The sequence below is a fragment of the Coturnix japonica genome, chromosome 3 (genome assembly GCF_001577835.2).
Source record: "Coturnix japonica isolate 7356 chromosome 3, Coturnix japonica 2.1, whole genome shotgun sequence".
Taxonomy (NCBI): Eukaryota; Metazoa; Chordata; class Aves; order Galliformes; family Phasianidae; genus Coturnix; species Coturnix japonica.
In genome coordinates, this window is record NC_029518.1 from 42,817,529 (window position 1) to 42,844,450 (window position 26,922).

The window sequence follows — 26,922 nt, forward strand, 5'->3', positions numbered from 1 at the left end:
CCCTGAAATCCATTTTTGCCCCTTGATTTAATAGTCTTCTAAGCCATCAGTTCAAAATGGGATGCTGCCTATGTTTTATTTCTCGGGTTCAGTAGTTGGTGATAAATTAATCTCAAGAGAGAAAGTAACTGAAGATGATGAATAGAAGAAGAATGTTCATTATTAGCTCAGACAGCAAATGAATCCCTTTTCAGAAATTCAGGAAGTTGATAATAGTGGATTTTTTTTATAGATGATTACCCTCATGACAAATCTATCGCTTTGCCTCCTCAGACAAGTACGATATGTTTTGTCTCTTTTTCCTCTCGACACGGGAATTCATTTCATAATGTCACCCTGTTGGAAAATGTGTATATTTCTGGTAATTACTGGAAAATTACACTGTTCTTAATTTCCATATAACAGGGTGGCTGTGATTAAAAAGTTAGACATTGTCGTGCATAAAGGTACTGGGATAAGTCATTTGGTTTCTCCTGGCTGCAGCAGACATTTCTCTGTAAGATGACACAATACAATTTGTGTATGCTTTTTTTATTTATATTTTTTTTAAGCACTGTTTAGCAGCAATCTCTTTATGAAGCAGAGCTGTAATCCCTCACAGACACTGAATTACTTTACCTTCCCAGGGAAGGCACTGTTCACCTCATGTAAATTTTTACCTGATTGGGGGTAACTCTGTGTTTCTTTTAACAATGCCACTCAGTGCAAAAGAGAAAGAACTGATTTCTTATCCAGTTCCTGATATATAAGCCCTGCTTTCAGGAATGCAGAGGTGAAATTCTGTGTGAGCACCTGTGCCCCTACAGTAATGTGCTACATTCAAAACTTGTGCAAAAAACAAGATGACATGCTGTCTTCCTTATCTGCAAATCAATATATTATCTCTGCTTTCTTAGACATATGCTGTCTTTGGGCTTCATTTAATATTTCTTCATTCATTGTTCTCCTACAAACTCAAAGTCAAGATGAAGGATGACTGATGGCCTGTCCTGATTCTCTTTGCTGTAGGCTTAATGAGTGAAGTCACAGCATTTATTAAATCTTGCCCAGCTCTTTGTAGCACCTCAGCTGTGTTGAACATGTCATATCTGGCCATCATTAGGTGTGGCAGGCATCTTTATTTAGAGGTGACAACATGCTTAGCTAAAATATTTGCCGAAGGAAAGAAGTGAGGCAAAGTTAAGGGTGAGAGATCCCTTTAGAAATGGAAAGAGAAGCCCAAACTGTGGTCTCTGAGGAGTACTTCCAAAAAGCACTGCGAGAGAAGTATTCAATGAATTGGGAAAATCAGGGCTGATTATCCTCCTATCAGGACACTCCTATCAGTGTCCTGAAATAAGGCAAGGTTTGCTTTAATGGGTAGACCAGTAGAGCATAGATCCACCCCATGCCTCTGCTCCTGTGAGATGGATGGCAGATTGCTTTGGGTTGTTGGAAGGGTTTTGCCATGTGCCACAGACAAGAAAAGGATCTTTTTAATGTGGTTCCTGTGAAGCACGGGAGCAAGGAAAGCTGTCAGAGTGGAGGTGATGGAATCACTTAGAGATCCCTTCCAGGGGAAGACCCTCCATCCATTCCTCATCTGGCAGTGGTAGGTGACAGTAGTAGGAGCAGGTGGCTCTATGTGAGTAAGACAGATGCGTGGCAATTGTTTAAAGTATTTCTCTGTCTGTGGCAAGGCCCTTCTTTTCAGAGTTACCTGACTTAAGCATAGTCTTTGTCTGATCTCTCTCATCTATGATTCTATGATTTAGCGTCCGAGGCAATTGGGTCCTACCAAAGGCTGCCTAAAATTTCTGCTGTTTAAGAGGAGCCCTCCTTTATCTTTCTGAAGCATCTATTCACCAGCTAATTTCAAGGCACTGCTGGAAATATTGTGGCTTTTCTTTCCTTTTTTTTTTTTCCCTGTGCCTTTCAATTTCTTAATCACTTTCTTCTTGTTGTTAGTAGCCTTTTAGATATAACCACTTTTTTGTTCTCTTAGAGCAAAAATAGTGCCTCAGATTCCTGTATTGCAACGTATGTTAGAAATCATAGAATCACTCAGGTTAGAAAAGACCTTAAAGGTCATCAAGTCCAACCACTATCTATCCGTACTGCCCTAACTCTAACAACACTCTGCTAAATCATGTTCCTGAGCACCACAGCCAAACAGGTTTTGGATGCAGGGATGGTGACTCAACCACTTTTCTGGGGAGTACTTCTCCAAAAAAAATAGATATCTCCTAGTTCTGCTATAGTCCGTGTAAAGATTTGGCCTGCTTTCTTTCACTGAACAGAAAAAGATAAAGAAGAAAATGGATTTTAGAAAACATGAAATAGTTAACCTTGATGAATTTCTGCACATCAGTTTTGGTCAGATTTTTATGTTTTTCCTCTAATGCTGTAAGTCCCTTGACTGATGCTGGGCTGCTTGCCATGACAGTATAATTTCTGACTTACAGAGATTGCATGTGCTCCTTGGTGCATGCAAGAATAACTTCAATTTTCCTCTCCCATCCCTTACTCCCCTCTCTGCCTCCTCAGATTTTTTTCCTTGTCCATCCAATAGTGACAGACAAAAAAAAAAAAAGAAAGGAGAACAACGTCCTACTATTTTCTTCAAGACCTAAAGAATTGGGGTACATATCCAGCTGGTTACATTTCTGAGTTTTTTGTGGACTTTTTTGCCTCTTTGTTTATAGGCTGCAGTCAGGAAATGCCTTCCTCGTGGAGGCAGCCATGATCTACTGCTCTTGAAGAAAAAAGAGAGACCCTGAAGGCTTTTTCTTTCCCTGTCCTCCTGTCTCCCTGCCCTCACAGGTACTGCCCCAGCCAGATAAAGCCTCTTCTCAGCCAAATGCACCTTTTCGACTGTAGGGATACATTCCTTTCAGATGTTTTAAAACGTGCTTCTCAAGAAAAGGAGTGGAAAACTTGTAGTCATTAGTGTGGAAGGGAAAAGCCTTGAGAATGGTGTATCCAAGCAGAGCCTGCTAAGCTTACAGCAGAGGCTGCTTTCACAGAGCACCTTGAGCTGCGTTATTCAGGTGTGCTCAATGGGAAGAACATCACATGTGCACGGTTGCAGCTTTGCTAATCATTTTGTGGTTGGCCTGCAAGCTGCACTGCTGTGTGTGTTTGAAATCTGAGGCTTTGTCGAGGTAAAGTCTTCCCTCATTAGGAACTGAAGGCTGTGCCCTATTGCTCCTTACGTAATATTTCATTTTTTAATTTTGGTAGATATTTGGGAACAGAAAGTATTTTCATGGAATGATATGAACTAGGCAAACATTTGGGTTTTCATAGCACTCCAAAATTTTTGAACGCTGGGAAGTTCATTCTCTAAGGACCAGAAATATAGATGGTGTGAGCCTAGAAATAAAAGCGGTTGTAGGCGTGAAGATATGAAAATCAAGAGGACCCACCAGAGGTATATATGCAATGTGATAGCTGCTATTTTTCCCTCTGTAATAGTCGCCTATGGCAGTAGGAATGTTTTGTATGTATGCATTCAGTTGCTGCAAAACTGGTACTGCTGAGTCCAGAAATCCTGAGAACTCAATTGAGAGGTTTTGAAAAATCCGTACCTGTTGAGTTACTGCTGCAGCAAATACAAACTCTACATCTGTCATCAGTGCAATACTTTGCAAGGGGAATCTCGTCTAAAAGCAGGTACAGCAAGTATGATTTGCCGGAGTTTCTTCTTTGAACTTAGAGAAAAATGTTCTCCACCTAGGTGAGCAAGAGCCAGCTGCTTTCTTGCATATTCACATACATGTCTAGTCCTGTAGAGTGGGCAGAAACTGAGTTGGTGCACTGAACTGAGCAAGGTAATTTTAATAACAGGTTTAATTACAGTCTTAGATCTGGATTGTCAGGTTTGTGACAAATGCATGCTCATTTGCGCTGCACTTATAAAGTCAGCAACAGGTACTTCTTAACCCGTTTTGGTTTAAAATAACTGCGATCAAAACAGTCCTAAGAGCCAGATTTCGGTTTCTTAAAGTTTGTTTTATCTGTTGAATGTTTTTCAGTGTACACATTCTCATTAGCAGAAAGCATTGCAAAATAATTGCCTTGCAGGGATAATATGGTGTTAAAGCCAGTACCTTTGTGTGCCAGGAAGAGAATTAAGGAACTGAGTAGCTCTTGTACTATCTTAGAATTTGTGTGTGGTGATAATTGCTTTCCTGGATATCAGTGGTATGTCAATAACCAAATCCTATTCAGGAGCTGCATCTTTAAACCACTCTAAAGGCTGTTAACTATACATTTTTCATTGAAAATATCAGAGCTCAATTCCCACAGCATTGGAAAAATCTTTGCTTAAATCTTCCCCTTATTTCTACCATATGAGAGAAGCCCCTTAAAAATTATTTTGCCTCTGGTTGCAGAAATAGTGTCATTAATGCAAAAAGTAGGAAATTGCACACAAGCACTTATGTTCTAAACATTCAATTTACATGCATTACTTGTACTAAAAACGAATGCCAAATTGGAATTATATTTTAGAAATAAAACTTTTTTCCTTTTTAAAACACATTTTGTATCTTTGTGAGGACCTCTGGAGAATGAAAGCAAACAGTTGATATTCAGGTTGATTTTTACTTACTTAAAAAACATCATTAAAGAGAGAGTTTGATTCTTCTTCCAGTAGGTGTTCATTTGAAATGAGCTGTTCATGCTAAATAGATAATTGTTTTTCCAAGTATATTTTGCCTTTCAAGAAGACCCCCAATAACTACTGCCACATATTTGAATGTTTTTCTGTTACTCTTAAATCAGTGTTAGAAAGGAATAAATTACTCCAGAAGACATTATAAAATTCAGAATCTATCAGTTTTAGTTCAGTCCCTTCTAAGCACATTTGTCCTATTCCTAGCAGGAATCTGGGCCTCTTTGATTTTTCTTCTCCTCTCCTAAACTTTTGCAATATTTGAGTCAAATACATTGACAACTGCAGGATTTTTGTCTTGGATCTGTGCTCCAGTATTTGAATTCAAGAAATAGTTGATGTGCTTTTTGCTCAATTTTGCTGCCACTGAATTCAAAACCCAAGTGGGTCATAGAGAACACCACTTTCGTCTCTTTTACGATGTCTCATACATCCCCTTAATGCTTTTTATTACGCATGATTAACAGAAAACAAAAGTTCCAGTCGACTGTATTTTTAAATTAATCAGCACAATCTGTTTTCAAAAAAATGTTTGTGGAACAGTTATGTTTACCACGTATCGATGCTCTGTTATTTTTCTTTAGCCTATTACATGACTACCATGCCAGTTTCAGTCCTACTTCAGAAATAATCTTTTGCCTGTATTTTTCCAGTTATATTTTTCAAGACTTGTGAAATAACTAAATGGAATGCATCTATTTTCTCTTTCATTTATGTATGGCCAAGTTTTTGCTTTCCTATTGCTAGACTTCACAACTCTATTTTCAAGTTTTGATTACAGAGACAAATATATGAGCTGAATATGAGCCAATCCGGGTAATGGTGATGGAAGAGCTGTAGTCCCTAATCTTTGTATCTTTCCATGAGAGAATTCCTGTCCAAAACAGACAAATTGTGCATAGTCTCACACTGGTTCCAATCATACCCTGCCCCAGTCTCCTGAAGAAACTGCCCTAAGAAGTTCTACATTAGTTTTGTCATAGTGAGGAAGTAAGGTTTAAGCTTTTCTTCAGTCATAAAATGTTGTGAACTTGTCCCTCAACTTGACTTGACCATTGCTGCTCAAGGTGTGATTCAATACCTTGTCTCCTTGAACTGGGGTTACCTCAGGTCCTCCTTGGGATGCCTCCAGAAAAACAAATTGCAGCTCATGACATCCCACTACAGTGTAATGGGAAAAATGCATGTTTCCCTATGCTTTTGTCTTTTCCTTATGACATTAGTCAAAAAACCACCTTGGACTTACGAGAAGATGCTGTAGCGGCAGTCTTGACTTTTTTTTTTTGCTAGGTGGATGAAGGATCTTCAGAGTGACGGTGGAATTGCCTATGGTGTTTTAGCGCTTCCAATAATACCTGTGTTCCTCAAGTGCTGATGAAAACAATAATTAGATACCAGTGGTCTCTTTCTGCAATTTAAATGAATCCTGTTAGGTGCTGTTGTTCAGCCAAAAGCAATCCAAAGAAAGACAGGCTGTCCACTGTTATAAATACTAGCCCACGACTTTGTCCTTAGTGACCCAAGGGGTACCGTAGGTTGAATTTTTATTAGCAGTGCTTCCCCAATAAAGCTACTTTCCCTCAAACATCACATATTAAATTGATTATGCACTGTGTCATTTTAAAAGTATGCAGTTGCTGTTTGATTTATAAGGTCAGACTGCCTGCCAGCTCAGCAATTTCCATCCTAAAATAACAGATCCAAAAAAACCCCAAGACCCGCAGTCGGCTGCTTCATGTTGTAATGAGTCAGCTGCAGATATGTACAACTACTAATTTCAGCCCATTTGTCCAAAGGGACAAGTAAAAACATGCAATTTTCCAGCAATTACAAAGAGTGCAGAACTCTACATGGAAATGGTGGGTAGAAGTAGCAAGAAAACAATTTAGACCAGGAAACATTTTCTTCTATTTTCTGCACTCTCTCTTTGCCTCTCCATTTGTTTCCAGTAAGTAATTAAATGACACAGACTTTGTTGGCCAATTCTAGCAAAATACACACACAAAAACCAAACCTGGTGAAGTAGATGAAGTGGCTCAAGGTTTGTAACCAAATGCATACTTATTGAAGGATACTGGCAAGGTAATGGAAGCTTTAATAAAGTCTCTTAACTAACTTCACAACAAAATGAATGGAGACCTTTGTTGGCAGCTCTTCCTCATGTAGTTATTTTAGATGTAAAACAGATAGGTCCATCTGTGTCATATATTTGGTATTTTGTCACTGAGCAGCACGTAGGCTAACAGAGTAGTTGTAGGCAAGGCAAATCCATGTATGTGTTTGTATCTAAAAGCAAGAAAAAAAAGTAGGGAGGCAACCCTCAAAGCTAAACAGTGCCAACACACAGTTCAGGAAAATAAATGCACCTTGGGCTTAACTAGAACTAAGAGAAGAAATAGGTTTGCTCTTACTGCTAGTAGTTCAATGTTTTGAGCTCGCTGACCTCTTCGGGATATTGTGCTAGAGGTACTGGTGTTGACTATTTAAAACCCATTGCACCAGAATGTTGCAGTGACTGGAACATTAAAAGCTATGAGGCAAATTAAGGGTAGGAAACGGCCCTCTCACAGTTCTTTGTTGGTAGCAGGAAACAAGTTGAAACCACGCAGTACAGCATCTGGTAAATGGAAATCAGATCTTCCCTTTTTGACACTACAGAGGTCACAAGGAATTCAGGTATCCTTATTGTGACTGAGCCAATGAGTGAGCACCTGACAGCTACTCCAGATGCCACCTTTTGTCAGTCCAATCACTTACGGCCGTAATCATGTGTGACTTTGTCATTTTAAGGTGATATATAGAGCCTGATACTCAACTTGTATATTGTTTCTGTTAATGATATGAAGTTAAGCCCAGAGCAATAGTGTAATGAGGCAAAACCAATAGGGTTCATTTGTGAGGACTGTGAACATCTTTAACAGACCTTGCATTTAATGAAAATATGGTATTGATTAAATTAGATCCACAATAGCATAAGCAATAGTGCTGAATTTCCAAAGTGTGCTCTGGTTGAGTTACAATTTCAGATTTAGGCTCTAGGGTTAGAAATGGGGTGAATGCATATCCATAAATAGTGCTTTCATGGCATCATTACTAATTAGTATAATTATATCCCAATGTCATTTGCTTAACTTATGAGTTGGCAGCATGGTTGAACGTAGATTTGGGATTCTTTTTCTCTTGTCTTTTCTGTTTAGAATTTGGTTATTAGGATGAGGTCGTTAGTTTACAATTAAGTTACTTTATTTCCTGTAGCACTAATATTAATGGAACACTTCATCACTGAAGCCCATATCTTGTCTCTCTGGTAAATAGAAGGAGGAACTCCTATGGGTTTTAGCTTCCCACTCCATCATTAAGGCTGCAGGAGGAATTTCTTACATGTGTTATGTGAGAAAATGAGACAATTTCTTATGAAGTCATTTTTGTGTGCACATTCCAATCTCCATGCCTCCAGTGGACTCTTTGGATCTTCACCCCCATCCCTTTGCCAGCACAATCCATCAGTTTAGATGTAGAGGAAGGCATTGTTTGTCAGGAGGGAAAAAAGTGAAAATTAGCTTTGACTGCAAAGTTCTACAAGCCCAAATAATTCCTATGCATTTAATTGTATGATATGTGTTTGGCAGTATTTGGCATCAGATTTCAAGAGCAAGCTGTTGCACTTGAGTCAGAGAAATCAGAGGTGTGAGTTCTCCTGTGGAGGACTTGGGGTAGATGAAAAACTTAAGATGAGCCACTTGTGCACTTGCAACCTGAAAGGCCATCTCCATCCCAGGCAGCATTAAAAGAGTGGTGGCCAGCAGGGAGAGGGAGGTGATTGTCCCCCACTACTCTGCCCTTGTAAGACCCCATCTGGAGCACTGTGTCTGGCCTGGGGCCCCTGGCTCGAGGAAGATATGCAGTTTTTGGAAAAGATCTAGAGGAGGGCCACAAAGATCATCAGAGGCCTGGAGTGCCTCTCCTACAGAGAGAATCTGAGAGATCTGGGCTTGTTTAGCCTGGAGGAGGCTCTGAAGAGCCCTCCTTGTGGTCTTCCAGTACTTAAAGGGAGCTTATGAACAGGAGGAAAATCAACTTTTTAAGTGGGTAGATATTGAAAGGATGAGGGAAAGAATTTTAAACCAAAAGAAGGAAAATTTAGTCTAGTTGTAGGGGAATGTTTTCACTGTGTGGTGAGGCACAGGAACAGGTTGCCCAGAGAAGCTGTGAATGCACCATCTCCAGAGGCATTCAATATAGGAAATAAATAGGAAAAAAATGATATATATATATATATGTGTGTGTGTGTTTATGTATATACGTGTGATATACATACATGCATACATACATATCAATACCATATATGTATGTATGTATGTATGTATATCACATATACATACATATATATATATCATATATATATATAAACAGATAAAGGAACAAAAATGTAAGGCAGATTATTTTTTTCCCATCTATATTGAAAAAAGAAAAAAAAAAAAAAAGAAAGAAAAGGAAAAAAAGAAAAGGTTCAGTGTTATTTATTGGAAGTCGCAGCATCATCTGTTTGAACCATCCATCTCGCTGTTTGCAGCATTCCCCTCTAGCGGTAGGTGTGTGGAAACAGGAGAGCAGCTGCCTGCCACAGCAGCTGCTGTGGTGCAGAGCAAGGTCTTTGCCTATGGAACCAAGTGGCAAATGTTCAGGTCACACTTTAGGATGCAGATTTATGTGGAATTAGTTGTATTGTTGATAAATTGTATTTTGTAGTCATATAATTTCACAGGTCTACTATTTCTTCCCCTGAAACTAAATGACCTGCAGCTACACACTACTGCTATAAAGCGCGTATTCCCCTTTTACAGCCGCCTTTGCCAGCAGTATCCACTCAGAGCACAAGGAATAATGTTAGTGTAAAACATTCTATTTTAATTTCAATTCATTTGTTGTCTTTTATCTTTCTAAGTCATTTTAGGTATGCTTTAAAATAATCCCAACTCTAAAAGGTCTTGAGAATACGTGGTGGGTGTTTTTAATAGCATCACACATACACATAGGAATACCCGTCCTTGCATAGAAACTCTAATCCTGAAACTTCTGATTGGGTATCTTGAATTCATTGAAAGATCACTTCTTTTTACTTTCTAATTGAAGCCTTGGGTGGTTGCTTTGCATCAGTGGCCATGTGAGGATGTGTCAGAGCTGTGCTCCTGCCAAGGCTGGCCTCCTTCCACCGCTGTGCTTGCCCACAAGCTTCTAGAGAAAGCTGCACTGAGAAGACCGTGTCCCCTAGGCAGGAGGATTAACTACGCTTCCAGTTTGTGTCAGGGTATGGAAGGGCTGGGGAAGCTGTTGTACGGAGAGCTGGGAATATTGCCTGAGCATGGAATTCTTGTCCTGGCCTTCCTTCATCCACCCTGCATTCCAGCCTCCTGCATTCATCTCAGATGTTTTCCAGGAGCCTTCCCAGGAGAAACAGCTGCTTCATGCATAAGAGAGGAAATATTGAAAACTCCTGAGGTTTTAAATCTTGGGGATTGATGCAATTTTGCTTCTTTGGTAACACATGCAGCAGTTAACTCATCCCTTGCCACAGTCAGGGGCTGAAGACTTAGCCTAGAACTTTCTGTTGGGTTAAATGAAGCATGATACCTTGAGGGTTCTCAGTACTATTAAAGTGAGCAGCTCTTTGGCATTAAATCATATAGCTTAACAGTATTTGGCAAGCTTTGCTAAGGAAGAGATGGAAGTGATGTGATATTGGCACACAGGCTCAGATTTTCAACTCCGAGTGCCATTCTAAAGGTACTTATTCTTCAAAACGTAACTATTTAGTAGGATTTTTAAAGGTATTTGCTAGTCAGGTGATAGATGATTTAGTGAATCACATTTGTTTGTCCCTTTGAGACCCTGCATAGCTATTTAAAGTGGGGTGACTTTCTCCCCTACAATGGCCAAAGTTATTACTATAATGCATCTGGAAGGAACAGTCGAAAATAAGACTGTAATGGGGCCGACTCCTAGCAATTACTCACAGAGAGCAATAGCAGCCTTGTTGGAGACTGGTAAAGAATCCAAGGTCTGAATGTCCAAACGCCTACACCTATTCCTGCATATATTTGTGTAAATAGGTAGTTTCTGACTTGGGCCTGTAGCAGTTAAGTGTTACATAAAAAAATTGATAGGTATTTTGTATCTGAAACACATTCTCCCAATGTTATAAGAGTATGATTTGTGTTAACATTTGCAGTGCTGTCAGTCCAGAATAACTTCTTTGTGACAGTGGCTTTAGACAGATTTTCTTGCAGTGTTAAGATGAACAGGTACTTGAAAGTACCTGTAATGTCAAGTACTGAGCACAGTACTTGAGGAACAGCCTCACCAGAGCTGAGCACAGTGGAACTCGCTGTTCCTGCTGACTACACTGTTTCTGATACAAGCCAAGTGCTTTTTCTTTTATTAATTTCTTCTGACTTGTTTATTTCATACATTTGACAGTGTTTTAAGGAAACTTCTGTTTGTTGTATCTCCTGCCATACCATTTAATCAGTTTTCTGTGCTTTGCCTGGTTGCTGCTTTTGAATATTTGCAGGAGCTCCAGCTGCATGCTTAGCTCTGCCTAGGCACTTGAGGATGGCAGCTTGGTCAGCTGGTAAGAGAAAATATTTATTAACAGCATGTGTCCAGGTTGGGGTAAAGCAAGGTTTTTGGAAAAAATTGGACAGGGGGATCACATGGAGCAAAAGACAGGGAAAAGAAAAACCTGGCAGGCTGGAAAGAACTGAAGGAAAAGATGGGGGGAGAGAGTGGGGTGTTAGAAGTTAGGATAAAGCTTAATAAGGAGAAGATAAATTAAAAAGTTCCAAACTTACACTGAGCTTGAAAGGTGCTGACATTTGTTATGATTTTGGAGGGAAGCCAATAGTGAAGCTAAGGAAGGAATGGAGGGAGAGAAAGGAAAAGAGGTGATCCAGGCAAGGAACGCATGTTTATTTGGCAGCGCTTTGATTTGTATGCCTTTGTGCTTGTGGGATACCAGAAGGGAGGAGTGGAGGCTGCAGTAATCAAGATGGGATACAAGTGAGAGATGGAGCACACTTAAGAATGGAGATGAAAGGGTGGATTTGGAGGTGCTGAAGAGGTTAGTGTCATGATTTGGATGTGGCTAAAGGGGGACGAATCAAACCCTAAATGTGGGCTAGAGTGGTAAAAAAGGAAAAAGAATGGTATTGTCAAAAGCACCAGGAGAGTTCTATGGAGAGGAAAGGTATCTCGTGTGTTTGTTTTGGCAGAAATCCCTGAAAAATGACAGGGAGTTACAGATTTTGTTGGATAGCTGATTCATACTTGAACAATGCTTATTCTGTTTGTTTGTTTTTCATGGAAGTAGTACAATATTAACTCCCAGCAGCTGAACCTGTTGCCAGTTAATTTAAACAGCTCTTCTGTAAATCTCTAAAGGCCTTACATTTCATGACATAACTTGGTTGAAGTGGTCGTTACTTTTTGGATTGTATAGGACTTGTAGGCAACAGTGGGATAGGAGAAATACATGTATTTTAAAGGGAAGATATAACTGGAAGATACTAGCAATTGGCGAGGAAATGTTAGGCAACATGTCAGTACCTTAACTGCATAGTTTATGTGTGTGGAAATGCACGTGCTCCCTCCTTGGGTGGTTTGATTTCACAATAGCTGCATGTCTTGAATTTACACTGATGTCAGTCTTTCATTCTCTCTGTCTTGTTTTGTTTTTGGTTGTTTTTTTCAATAGCACAAGATAAAAGTAGAAAGGAGAAGCATAATTAGTTTAAATCTTGTAAGTAGTTCTTACGAAATTCTTTTAAAAAAGGGTTTCTTGTCAAGGACTAATTGTTCTATCTATACCAAAGAAATAAAACAGCGATAGTATCAACTTGTACCTAATAAAATAGGATGGCTGGTATTACCTGTATTTCCTTCCTGGACAACAGATTGCAAGGAAAAGCTGGTTTTGGCCCCTACTACTATAGCTGCATGTAGCTGCTTATTCCAAGAAGCTTTGCAGTGACATGGAAGTTACCAGTCTTAGTCTCAACTGCTGAAAGTCATTGTTGTTCCTTTCAGGATTAACAATAACGTTTAACTTCTTGATGGCTGTCAGGTCCTAGGCAGGAGAAGAATAATGGGCTGTCCAACTGGGAACGCTCTGCAGAGTCACCCACCATTATCCAATACCATGGTGGCATGGAAAGCTAGAGATGCCAATACTGTCTACAGTGTGATCAATATAGTTATTTTCAATGTCTTGGTGTAAAAGAGATTTGAGTTTAAAATTCTGGAATCTATTTATAGAACTAATGTTTCCACCAGCTGGGAGTTGAAGCAATTCCTGTCCTGTATTTCCTTGTTACCTACCCAAGGATAGCTGTAGGTGTTTGGTGATAAAAGAGAATTATTCATGCAACAGATTGCATCTCTTGTATTTAAACTATTAGAGGAAGACGTGTATGAGAGGTGTGATGAAACAAGAATGTAAAAATTTTAGGATAATTGTCCCAGGTCCTGCCCCTTCCCTCAACAAACATTCCCTTGTGCAACAGCAGGAGCTCCCTTCCTTGATGCTACTGTGTGTTATCTGTCATCTTACATCACTCATTACTGAAGAAAACTTAGCAGGAAACCACCCGTTTCTTAACCAGGCATTTTTCCTACACCAAGCAATCAGGGTGTTTGATTCATTTTAAGGAAATCCCAGTCTTAATGTCCTACTCAGCTATCTACTACTCAGCTATCTGCTATACTGGGTGGGAGAGACTATAACTGCTGCTGTTTTAAAGTGTTTATCTGCATTTGTTTGATGCAAAGCTTTGCATTGCTGAGTTTGTATGTAGGTAATGATTGGGAAAAGGAGCTTCAGAAAGTTTTGATGACTTTCAAGCTGAACCAGGATGTGCAGCAGCACCTCTTGCCAGCCAGCTCCTGGGATACTCAGTGGGGCTTATGGCAGTTGACAGACCAAAGACCAAATAGAAAGGGCTGATTTGGAGGAGTACCAGAGGCTGCTGCTGTCACTTCAGCCCCGGGCTGAAAGTTATTCTGACTACAATAGCTGAGCATTCCCTTTGTAGCAGTGGCTCTCAAAATAATTCTCCTCTAGGACATAATTGGGTCACTTGCAGTTGGCTTCACGATCTGTCTGTTTTGAAGCTCTTCCTGAAATGTATAAATGGGTCATGAATGTTGAAGTCTTGTGCAGAACTGTTTTCAGGGTTCGATCAAGATCTGTGTGCACATACTCACAGAGGCGAGGCTTAAGGCATGCAACCCTGCGTACATAGCCTGCTGTCAGAGAGGAGGGCTGTGCATACTGGGACAGATTGACTTCTTTCCACTTGGATGATAACGAGAATACAGGAGCATGCTAGGGCAGCCAGAATAAATTGAAACTAGATTACTCTATACTTGCTGCTGGGAAATGCAGAACGAGCATCTCCATTCATCTAACATTTCCCTGCTCAGGCATTCAACTAAAGAGGAATGAGGGACTGCAGCTTTGCTCCTGCTAAAAATAAAACAGCCATAGCCCTCATCTCCCTCATCTGAAAACAGTGCTCTGTGGCAGTTTTACTTCTGCTTGGTTGGAGCAATAGCTCCTCATCTTGTTTCCTTCTAGTTTTAGTATTGCTTACCTAAATACAGATTTGGTTATTATAATGCTCCAATCCCTTACAACAACAAGAGTGATATTTTTTAAGGAAAAAAAAATAAATTACCTGAAGTAGTTCTAAGTCAAATTTGAAACCATTGAGCTCATAGATTTCTTCTCTTGCTGCTTCTCTGAGATCGCTTTTCCTGAATGTTGTTTTAGGAAATATTTTGTTTGGAAGCAGAGCGGAGCTTGCACCTGCAGGAACAAAAGCTGAATGATGTGGTCACTTCTTAACCACCACCTCTATCTCCAGGATACCTGCCACTACTTTTGCACCGCAGCATTTGCTCTGCTCTGATTGCCTCCACATTTGGCTCCATTTTGCTCTGTGACTGCAGAGGCTTGACTTTCCAGCACAGTTTTAGAGCACAGATCTTAACACCTGAGAATCACGAGTATCACCTGCATAGTACAGCACCAGGGATTTCAGCACCGAGCTCATTCAGCCTATCAGTTATGTTAGACCAACACTGTGACTCCCAGATGCAGTCTGACAGGGAGAGCTTGTCTTTGTCTGTCCCTTAACTTATGGAGAGACAGTTGTGAGAGCATAAGCAGCTTGACTTTTAGCATTTTGTTTGCAGTGGTTAATAAAAGACAAAGAGGAAGGCTGAGGGAAAGGCAGTACTGCACAATCATCAGCATCCAGGCAGAACCCATCAAGATTTACATTTAAGATGCCTGAACAATAGTGACCAGCTCTGTTTCCTTCCTACATGCATGCAAACATATGTATAAGCAGTTACATACATGCACATGACAGTTTTTGATACAAAAGAATCTGTAATGTTTGCTTTGGCTGTAATTACATGTCAGTTCTTCCAGGTATCACATATGCTTCTAGGGAGCAAAGTAACATTATTGTGCCAGCTGAGGTCTGTGAGCAGTTGTCCTCCTCTGCTAAAGCAAATACAGCTTTTATCCTGATGAGATGCCATTTCTCATTTACAGCAGCCTTCCTTCAGTGCTGCTTCCTTCAGTCTGGGGTCTTAAGAGGGCAGAGGAAGAAGGATGACTTCAGCAGAGATTATGTCTCATTTCAAACTGGCTTCTGAATGCCCAGGTGTTATCTGAATAGAAATGTAATCCATTCTAGAGTCTGTGTCTGGCAGTATAGATCTCATTACTCAGGATGTGCCTGTAAGCTTTTGGAGAAAACAGCTGAGATTTTTCCCCCAAGCCAGCATTGCTGCTATGCTGGATGAAGGGGAAGAATGGCTCTGAAATGCTGAAGCAGTCCAGATCCAACATTCATTCAAAGTTGAAAAACTATCAAAAACCCAAATGGGATTGTTTGGGTTTTGGATTTTATTATTATTATTATTTTGAGATCTACCTGCACAGCAGTGGTAAATCCTTCTTGCATTCTTAGAAGTTGCTCCTTCTGTCACTGACGATGTCACAGAGAAACAGAAGGTTGTGCTTAGGTTCACTGAGCTGGAACAGTGCTCTGGTATAAACAGACCTGGGACCTGCTGAAAGAGACGCGTGCTTGGCAGTAACACCACCTTGAGTTCAGACTGGATGTACATCTGTGCCTCATTGATAATGTAATAACCTTCATTACATTTTTGGCTGAGAGCACCTGTGCACAGCCCGAGACGTCAGCCCAGGGCAACCATTTTGATTGAGGTGATATTAACAGCTCTCATTAAAACTGATGACTATGGCAGTGCCCAATAGCACTGCTGTACTGAAACGTCTGTCAGCATTTCTATTATAAAACTCTATTTTCAGGAGTTAATAACTGAGCCATAAAAGTTTGCCTACCTCTGAGCAGCAACCTGAATACTAAATATCAGATTGGGATTTCTTCAAAGCAACATAAATATTACAAGCCCGAGTTCTACTCTTTCTGAGGCTATCTTGTGCTTTGTTAACAGAGCAATGACAGTCATCTGGCAGTCGTAAGATGCCAGCAAAGTCATGTGTCTTCCGAGGCCACAATGGGAGAGCTGCAAATGCCTGAAAAGTCTTGGAAGTCCACGGGAGGACGCATCCTCCATCTGCAGTCAGGGCAACTGAGTAGGCTATTAGACCTTAAAATTGTGCATTGTTCTAAAATGAAGTAGTAGATCTTATCTGGAATTGAACTTTGGCTTTTTCAGTTGAATTTTGTACTGTGTTATGGCTGCACAGTGCATTTTTTTTTTTCCGGCTGGGTAATAATTGTCCTACTAATAACTGCAGAATAGTTGTTTGAGGCAAAATATTCCTGGTTAATTTTCTGAAGGAAAACCTGTTTACTTCATAGTAAAAATATCACCTTAATATAATTCTCACATAGTTTTGAGAATGGGTTTAAGTAACTTCTAAAATTTAGGCATTTTGACTTTGAGGTATGAATTTGCCAATGAATTATTTCTGAATTGTGTTCCTTTTTTAATATATTTGCCAGTGTGGACAGGCCCTAAAAGATGCTTAGATTCATTAAGACACATAAAGCTAATGCATAAATATAGACTGTGAAGATGTCAGCTTTCCGTTCTTAACTTTACTGGCAAATAACATTAATCTGTTTTAAGGGTTTAAATCACAGTAATTAATTATACAATTCCTTGCAGACACAAAATGACCAGCTAAATCAGTGGGACCATAAGACTGCAAATATATGTCAGCAAAGAAGAATGTGGATAAACAGCAATTATGACACAGATCTGACAAGTAAAGAATCCAGCTGAGCCCTAGAAGTTTATATTTTGGCATCTGGATATTTGCCAACAGCAGTGTTTCATACTTGACACCTTACATGGACAGGGTGTACTACTTTTAAGGATATTCTTAGACTATTATGTCCATCTTGGCTGGCCAATGTCCCCTCAGGGAAAGGAGGGGGTGGGAGAGAGAGAGAGTGCACACAAATAATGGGAACATTAATGATGCTTCTTATTAGTCATAAGTTATAGAATCACATAATAATTTCAGCTGAAAGAGATTTATAGAGACCATCTCGTCCCAGCTGCCTGCTGGAAGGAAGGCTGGCTTCAAAGCTAGATCAGGTCCTGTCAAATGTTAACAGTTTCCAGGGCTGCTGATGCTACCAGTTCCCCAGGCGCCCTTCCCAGCGCTGAACCATTCTCACCGTGGAGCATTTTGTCTTTGTATCTAATCAGAATTTCTCCTGTTGCAATTTTTGTCTGTTGGCACCTGTCCTGTTGCCATACCTCTGTGAGAAGAGTTAGGATCTGTCTTCTGTAAGTTACTAGTTTGCTAGTTGAAGGCTGTGGTTAGGTTGCCCTTCTGCTGTTTCTTCTCTGGGGCAAGCAAACTGGGCAGTATTTGGGTTGGGTCCAGCACCACAGATCTTTGCCTCTGCTGCATTCCTCACCATTGTATCAGTATTTCTCTTGTGTTGTTGTCCAAACTGGCCACGCGACTTTGGATGTGGCCTCAGGTGCTGAAGGTAGAGAACAACCAACTCCTCAGACCCACGAATGTTCTCTGGTTCACTCAACCTGGCACGCAGTTACCCTCTATCATTACAAGGGTGCATTGCAGGCCCACCATCAGCTCGATAACCAACAGGAAAACCCAGAGCTTTTCTGTAAGGCTGCTAGGTAGCCAGTCAGGCCCAGGCCCCATCACTGCATTTTTTGGCCCCTCGTTATGTTCATGGGTCATTTTTTAGTTTCTGGTGTTTGATTTTCATTTGATTGTGTCTTTTTCTTTTTAAAGGGTACATTCTGAGATTTCCACATGCTTTTATTTAAGAAGAGATGAGTGTAGATGGGAAAATTATTTCCTGTAGTGTATACAATTAATGCAACCTATGGAAGAAAATAACCTCGCCTGTGCATCCTACTCATTGCCCATATTACTAGTGTTCAGCACATATGCATAAAGTTTCATCATACATGTAATTGATCTTGTGTGTAGATGACTAAAACATGGTAAGCATTCTTTCCTACATGTTATCTGAAACATGAGACAGCAGTGTGCTAATCAAAAATTCCTTGAAGTATGTCAGCAAGGCAGGGAGATAAACATTGCAAACAATATACAGAGTGTAGGAAAGCTAATACATAATGGTGTAGCTTTCTCCGGAGGTACAATAACTCATTAAATGAGCCAAAACTAAAACCCTGTGCTCCTTCTCCCCAGCAATCTCACCTTCTCAGTTACCTAAGCTGTGCTACAGATACATTGTAAATATATTTACAATGTTAGTGAAAATTATTTTGAAGATGGCTTGAGGAATGCATGAGTGTTTTACATATTCAAGTTATTAGTTAACTAAATGGCTCCTGTTTTTGTCTGGAAATAAAAAATAAATAAATAAAAAGACGACAATAGATTGCCATAAAACATTTTCCATTTCCACAGATGCAAGTAGGGTTTGTCTCTTGCTGTCAGAACAAATGCAATTTACATAATAGAAACCTTGAATATAATAATAGTAATAATAACAATAATAATGCGGTAGTAGCAGTAAGATGAGCACTAAAGTTAAAGTTGAAATGAAATTGAGAAAGCAGCTGTGATTCAAGGAGTGTGTTCTTCAGGATGCAAGGGCAGATGCTTAAATCTTCACTTTTCAGAAGGATTGATGTAAATAATGCCTTTCGGATTGACCCTTCTAAGAGAAAGTAAGCCATGCTCAATGTATTGATTAATTTTCAGTGTGTTTTAGATTAATTTAGATGGGATCTTACAGACAAACCAGAGAGGTGGGATCAGCTGCTTAGCACTCCCCTCTGTGACTGAACTTGGCCAGCCGGCTGTTCATGATGGCAGCAGATGTTGCTGCCTTTGCTTTGGGCCAAAGTTTGCCTTCTGGACTAGTTTGTAGGCCATTCCTCCCAGCTGCAAATTCCAGTGCAGGCAAAAGCTTTTCAAAATAGAAAAGAAAAAGTGGATGCTGAGACATCAGGACCTGGCACTAGCCAGTGTTTTCAAAAGGTAAATGACAGAATAATCATAACCTGCAGTACAGCAGTGTGTATATCACAGTTGCATTCTTTTCCAGTTGTTGGACCTGTGCTGCACTCTTTTCTTTCAGTACATAATCAGTGAGGTTTCTGTGGCTGGACCACAATAAGATTTGCATTTTGCAAGGTCTACTTTTCCTTTCATCTATGATGGGGACATCTGGGGACAAGGTTCCTTGAGGCCATGATCTAGCCCTTTGGAACAAATACTAGCATGGATTTGCATAGGCAAGTAATTATATATGCATGTATATTTCCTTTCTCCAGAGAAGTCCAGGTTTCACTAATGAAGAGCTTCACAAATAGCAGATTTAAGACTCTGGCCAGCCCCAGTGCAGATGTGTCTGCCTTAAGAGGAAATGAGCTTTATCACATGCATCAGTGGGGTATAAGATGCAAATCTAAACTCCTTTCTTCTGGAAGCTCCATGTCTGAGCATCCTCTGAGCATCTGAAGAGGGAGGTGTGGTGTGGGCAGATGATAGGAGATGCTCCTCAGATGGCAGGCTGGAGCCTGCTGTGCAGGGCTAAAAATCACTGCCCTTGGGGAAAGGAATCAGAATTATTTTCAAGTTGTTTTGTTATTGTTGCTGTGTTGTTTCTTTTGGGTTGTTGTTGTTTTCTGAGAAAAATAACTGTGTGGCACATGCTTATAATTTCAGGATAAATAGGTCACATTTTCATTTCAACTCTTGTAATCTTGCTCTAATAAATGCATTCATTGTTCTGTTTTAACACATAGAAAGCCAGTTGCATGCCTTGTTCTGTAATGCTGTTTCTTTTACATATTAAAGAAAGAGAAATTGACCCATTTTCAGTGCCATATTCTTTTTTATGTGATTTTGTTTAAGGCATCGGTATTTCTATGTTTATTACTGCAAGGGCATTGTTTCAGTCAAAGGCTTTTCGGTTTTTCATAAATGAGAATTTTGGTGTAATTTACTTTTATTCAAGCTAGAGAGCAACCTAAGAGCAGTTTTACTGCTGAGAGGGATTGCAGTGTCTTTGAAGCTTCATTCCTGATTTTAAAAACACAAGCATTAATGTTTAAATCAATTCTGAAAATGGAACGTGCATTGCAAGACCCAGTGCCTGCTTCTGAGATGTGCTGCCTTTGAACTGCAGAGCAACAGAATTGCACCGTCTCCTTAAAACTTGTTTAAAATGTCTGACGTGGCTGGATCCCAATGGCACAGCTTAACATTTTGCTGATTTCTCAAGAGGATGCATTACAAAACTCATCTCTTTCAAATTTGGTAGTTATGTAAGCCCTAATTTTCCCCCCATGCTTACTGACAGGTTGACAGAACCTTAAGTAAGCTTCAAGAATCAATCTCTGTGTTTTATAGACCACGGTGAAAGTGATTTCATTATCCCTCTGTTTGCAAAGTAAAAATAAAAAGTAATACCCTGCATCTGTCCTGGATTGAAAACAGATCTGCTTAAAAGAACATTACATCAGTATTGCTGATAGGCTGGAAATGAGTCAGTTGGGAAGTTAAATCACAGTGCTTTTTCAAATAAAATATGACGGAATTACAAGCAATTAAAGCCTTCTTTGAAATAACAGAAATGTACAGGCTGTATGTTGTGTTCCTCAAAAATACCTTAAAGATAAGGTAGGAACAGTGTGAATGAAGAGTATACCACACAGGTAACAAGGAAATAGGTGCTGCACTCATTAGTCAGTACTGACTGTTGGTAGCCATCAAAACTTCATAACAAAATCCAGTAGCAAGATGGGTTTTTCATAGTCTTTGTTAAGACATACATAGGATTGACCTTTTTTTCCCCCCCAGATGTAATTTTAGCAAATTGAAACGCAGCTTGTCAATGTCTGCCATTTTTAAAACTACATAAAGCATACTTTAAAGGTACTTAAGGACTGGGTTATAGCAGAAGTGCCTGAGCAAAGCATGGGGCGTTTTATTGTAGTTAGTCATTGAAGTTGAAGCTGCTCTTGACAGCTCTAACTTCCCTCCCCCCCCCACTAAAAAACTCACTGCATAAAGTTATGCTGCATTGCTATTTTAATCCATTTCTTTGGTGCTGGCATGCAAAATGAAGTCTCTTCCTGGTATCTGGGACAACACTGACAAAAATGGAAACCATATCATATATTTACTGGTTGAGTTTAAGAAGCAGTTAGCAAGAGAGATGGGACAACTGCTTTCTTGATTGCTTTTGGACTGCTTGCTTGGGAAATGTCAAGATAGAGGGAGGCAATAGACCCAGTTTTTAAGGAAATGAGTGAATGAAAGATTGACTCCCTGCAGGAGGTATGAGTTACTTCCAGTGACTAAAATCACATGAAGGATAGGGAGCCAAATAGCTGAGAAAAGTGGAAAGGAATTTTGTTGATTCATTATAACAGAAATAATGAAAGCTGTGAAGGTTTTGGAAAGCTGGGGTACGAATCACTGGGAAGCTTTATTCCTTCCCTTCTGTCTTTCTTTTAGAGCTGTCAGGAAAGTGGGAGCAAGATCTGATCTAACTAGCTACCGCTTTCTTTTTTCTCAGTCCACAGATCATAAATATTGTTTTGATGTTAAGAGAACTTACGTTACATGAGATTCCCATAGCTGAAGTAACAAGATATAAAGTGTATTGACTGGGAGGTGATGTTTTATGCAGAGGATTCAAATATTTGTTGTGTTTTAAGAACCTGCCAGCAACCCTTAAATGATGTCAGATTTTCACGTATGCCAAAAATGACTGCAGGCCGCCATGGGACTATCATTTCAGCCAGAAACAGATCTATTTATTTATTTAGGAAGGCTTATTTGTATTCACCTAACGCCAAAGGATCCAGAAAGTTTGTTGGTAGAATATGCAAACTGCCAACAGCTCAAATCAGTGGGGTAATGGATTGCGGGGATCCAGATATGGAAGTAGATTAGCAGATAGCTCTTCTGTCTCTGAAAATTCAGATCTTTCCAAATCTGGAATTGAAAAGTATTTTTGATAGATGTGTTTCTATTGTCCTTGAATTCATTTTCGATCAGAGATAAGAACCTGCTTTTCACTGGCATTGCTGATGATGATGTCAGCGTGGTGGAAGAGCTCAAAGAATAGGGAGATAGTGCTATCTGTGGGAGGGATGTGTTGTTTGCACTCATATAGGACTTTCAGCATTACCTGTGTAAAAGGAAGAAAATTGTTAATTGAACGTCTTACCAGTACACAAACCAGATTTTTTAAGAAAATCTACTGCATAATTATTAAGAATTTAGGCTTATAATTATGCTATTAACAAAGAAACTTGATAAAGTTTCCGAGAAAAAAAGATTCTGTACAGTTATGTTTGTGTTCCTCCCTGCAGGATTTGAGCGTGTGTGTGTGTGTGTGTGTGTGTTTAAGATTACCTGGTGTTCAAATATCTTGACTTAAAATATTTACAAGGTACCTACGTTTCACTGTAAAGCCTTGTATGGCTTGCAAGTTGTCATCAGACTCTCAAAACTGCTGTTCTCTAGTCAGAGAAGTGTAAGTGTAATTTTACTAAATTATCCTGGAGTGATTTTTTAACATGAAATATCAGTAAGGATCAAATGAAAGTGCCATATCCATTTGCAGAAAGAAGAAAGAATGATGCCGCTATGCAGCTGCTGTGTTGTCACCTGAACCAGTTTTACTGGGCATCTGTAACATCAGGGAATTATACCTATAGATTCTCCCTGAGAAATCTATGTTTGTCATCTATTAGATCAGATAGTTTAGGGTTGTTTTTGTGTGTGTGTGTAGAGCAATACATCAACATATACAGAATTTGCAGTGGCGGTCAGTTGTCTGCTCTGCCCATGTCTGGAGTGCAGCAGAGCACTGCAAGCTGTGATGTGTCACACGTGCATGGTTACCAACCTACTTGCTCAGAGATGGCCTTACTCCATGTACACCAGTGTGTGCTTTGCTGCCTGTTCCAGCGCAACTAAAGCATGGTCTTCAAGAGGCAGCATTTAAGCATGAGTTAAATTTTAGTCACTTAAATAGCTAAATGGAGGTGACCTGCATTTTTATTCTTGAATATAACAATGCGTATGACAAGCCCGTTGGCTGACAACACAGCACTTTCCAGCATCCTGTAAGATCGAGCCCTTGTCTTACTACTTGGCAGAATGGAGTAACATAAACCATATACAGGTTTGTCTATGCTATCCTTGTGACCATATCGGGACATCCAGCTACGCGGCTACTGGTTTTGCCCACCATTGAGCTTTATGTCCTTATTTGGTTTGTTGGTTGGGTGATGGAATTTTTGTTTCATGCACACGGAACCACCATTACGGTGGCTGAGGAGCATCCCTGATGTTTAATTCTCATCAGCGGGGCTCCTTCCACAGCCAAAAGTAACACTGCCAGCACCAACAGCATCAACTAGCTCAACCTTTTAAAAACTACTACTCAACAAACAGTAGCCTTGTAGTCTTGACTGAGAAATACACCATGAAAGAACAAGGATAATAAAAGCCAGACAGTGACTTGCTGCTAATTATATCATCTTTTATATCATACTTTTCTGTACAACACCTATCAATGAATATCCATATATTGAAAAATGATTTAGTTCTCTCTTTTTTTTTTTAATATCTGAAACAAAGTTCCTCATTTTCAGTGGTAGATGTTTAACTTATACTAAGACCTGTGATCTGTCTATTTTGTTCATGCAGTATCTTCAGGAGTAGTCAGTTACTTTATTTGTAATTTTTGAAGGATTTCTACCGTCTCAGTGTTTCTCAAGGGAAATGAGTGATGTGTATTAATTAATACTCTTGTATTTATTAGTAGCCAGCTGTGACAAATGATTTGCAAATTGATTAGTACCTTAGAAGTGGGGTTATTATTATTATAGGATTCTTTTGTTTTTTCAATTCAATTTTTCAATTCAGTTACAAACCAAATGACATAGCAGGTAAATGGATAGTCAAGCACTCAGTGTAAATTAAACACTCTATTTATTCTGTAAAGCTTTCAGAAACTTGTCTTTAGAAGTCTGCTTGCTTGGAATACACCTACTTCTTAAAGTTCAGAATGTTTGTTTGAGAACACACGCAAAAGATAATGAATTACATTTATTCTTTCTTCTACTGTTATTGAGAGCATCGTTGAAATTACTGCTTTTTCAAATGCCATAAAAATCTGATCTGCAAAACATTTTTAGACCATCCGACCAAAGTAGAATTTTAATTGGAGAGCATTAGTTGGAATTATGAATAACATTTCAGAGTGTACGATAGAGAGGGAGATGCGAAAGCACTGTTTGAATGGAAAGCACCAAACTGAGGAACCATGGTTGCCTGTCTTCATCCTCTGGAATGCCTGCCTCCACTCTAAAGGTTTAGCAGCAGCACAAGCAGGGTTAAGATTCCTTCAGCTAATTCTCAGGTTTCCTTAAGGTGAATTTCATCTTGAACTAGCCTGTTTTGAAACATTTAACTAAGCAGTCTGTAAACTCTTCTTTTACCTATTCCAGCCTGAATTCTCACCCCTTTGTCACTCATCTTGATTGTGTTAGACACCTGATAAGTTAACATTGTTAGCGAAACAGAAACAGAAAATCTTTACGTGCTTTAGCAGTCCCTGTAATTTGCTTTGCACTTCTGTTGAATTGTGGATCAAAGCATTTTGTGGTCCCTTCAGTAAATCTATTGTACCATCTTGTTAGGCACACAAACACAGGAAATGTTCCGCTAGGGCTGCACTTTAATTCAAGCACAAGATATGTAAGCACAGCAGAGGTATTTGCCAAGTCCTAAGCCAATAATTATCCCATACAACAGTTTACATTTTGACTGATCTTTAAGAACGAGTTTGAGAATCTTGTTAAAAAAAATAAATATAGCCTTCCACATTTGCCTGGTGCACGTGATTATTTAGTGCTGCTCTTCACTCATCAAAGTTTATCTGGCAAGAGTATTTTTAAAAAGATGTTCTGTTAAGAATTTTAATAGCCTTCTTTTTAAAGTGGTTGATAGTCTTCTTTATTCCCCTTTCAGGCAGCTGTTCTTACCTGTTATGCAAAAACACAGTGGCCTGCCTTGACTAATACAGCAGTTTCCTAAACCAGCAGATCTTCTGTCAGCCACGCGAGGTTGTGCAAGCGCTCAGAGCAAACCTCACTGGGGATTCACTGCCCCACGCCATCAGGAAAATATTGTTGAATGCTATTATATGAAAAATGAAGTGTTCCTCATGCATGAGGACTTCTTTATAAAGATTTTCCATTTTCTAATCTGTTGGCCCAGATCTACTGGCAATAGCAAAAGTGGGTGTAGAACAAGGGGTGTATATTGTTGTCCCTTTTTAATTTATTGGGTTTCTCGTGATACGTGGTATTTTTTGCTAATGCCTAATTACTGAATATAGTGATCACATGAGAAAGACAGCTCTCAATAAGGGAAACAAATGAGAAATTGCATCAGTGGTAAAATTCAGCCCTTGCTGTTGCAAAGAAGATTTTGAAACTAGAGGTGCGAAACTCCTGCTGGTTAAACTGAAGGATAAGAAGGAAATGTACAGGCAGTAGAAATGGGGATGTGCAGTCTGGGAAAAACAGGAATGCCATTCAGATGTGCAGAGATGGAATCAGGAAAGCCAAGGCACAGATGGAACTGAACTTGGCAAGAGAAAAATATCTCTAAGGTCCCTTCCAACCCGCACGAGACTATGATACTATGATACTATGATACTATGAAAATAACAAGGAGGATACATTGGTTGGAAGAGACAGACCAACAAGGGTGTACAGTGTCTGATAAACAAGAAGGGAGAAATGTCATTAGCAGAGAAGGAGACGGTATTGAGGTACTCAACAAGGTCTTCACCTCAGTCTTCACTGGCAGTCAGGATTCTCATGTCTCTCAAGCCCCTGAAGCTCTGGTGGGGGGGGGGGGGGGGGCTGGGAGGGCAAAATCCCTCACACTGTAAACAAAGAACAACTTTAAGACTGCCTGATAAGACAGCATCATGGTTTTATAATTTTTGCTCTTGGTATTCCACATCTTGTTTACATTTTTCATTGTTTTCAAAGTAATATGTATTACGTTAGAGGTGTCCTTGCAGAGACTTCCAGTGTTTGCAAATTGTGTTTTATTTTTGTTGTGGTAGCAGGAAGAAAGTAAGATTTTACTTTGTTTTGTATGATCTTGTTGCCTAATAAGGGTCTAAGTAGTTGTGGTGCACCTCTTAGAGGAATCAGGAGGTCGGTCACATGGGGATGTGCATCTTTGTTGCTCTGCTTTTGTCCTCTGATAAAGACTGCAAAGGGTGAGAGCAGCTCTATAGTGCTCAGCCCATCCAACACCTCTCATTTCCTTCGAGTTGTGGTCCCATATCACAAGTTAGTGGAAATTTGGACTTCTGTTTTTTCTGTTTGTTGTTTAGGGTTCACTGTGCTTTGTCACGCTGCCTCCAATACCACGCAAGCCAAACAGCTGTCACCACAGCAGTGCTGTCACTGTGGCCAGCATCCTTCTGGAGTCACAGGCAGGCTCCTTCCTGATAGGGCCCTGGGTGCTTTTAAGAACTTCTAAAATAGTGCCTTGAGATTTTGGAGCAGGGGTAAAGTTTTTTCTTCTGCCATGTCTTTGTGTAGCACTGGATGGCAGATGGTTTTGTGGAGCGAAGGGAGGGGATGCAGTGAGTCAGGCCTGGCTGTTACCTTTACTTGTT

General features: G+C 39.8%; 1 protein-coding gene and 1 long non-coding RNA gene across 3 annotated transcripts in view; both read left to right on the forward strand.

The window, feature by feature from the left end:
• SASH1 (SAM and SH3 domain containing 1) overlaps window positions 1-26,922 on the forward strand; it is a 490,601-nt gene that overhangs the window by 316,732 nt on the left and 146,947 nt on the right. The gene's annotated exons all lie outside the window — the stretch shown is intronic.
• LOC107311551 lies at window positions 15,689-18,130 on the forward strand. The gene is made up of 3 exons (XR_001554135.2): window positions 15,689-15,877; window positions 16,211-16,352; window positions 16,892-18,130. It is a non-coding gene; the product is annotated as an uncharacterized LOC107311551 (long non-coding RNA).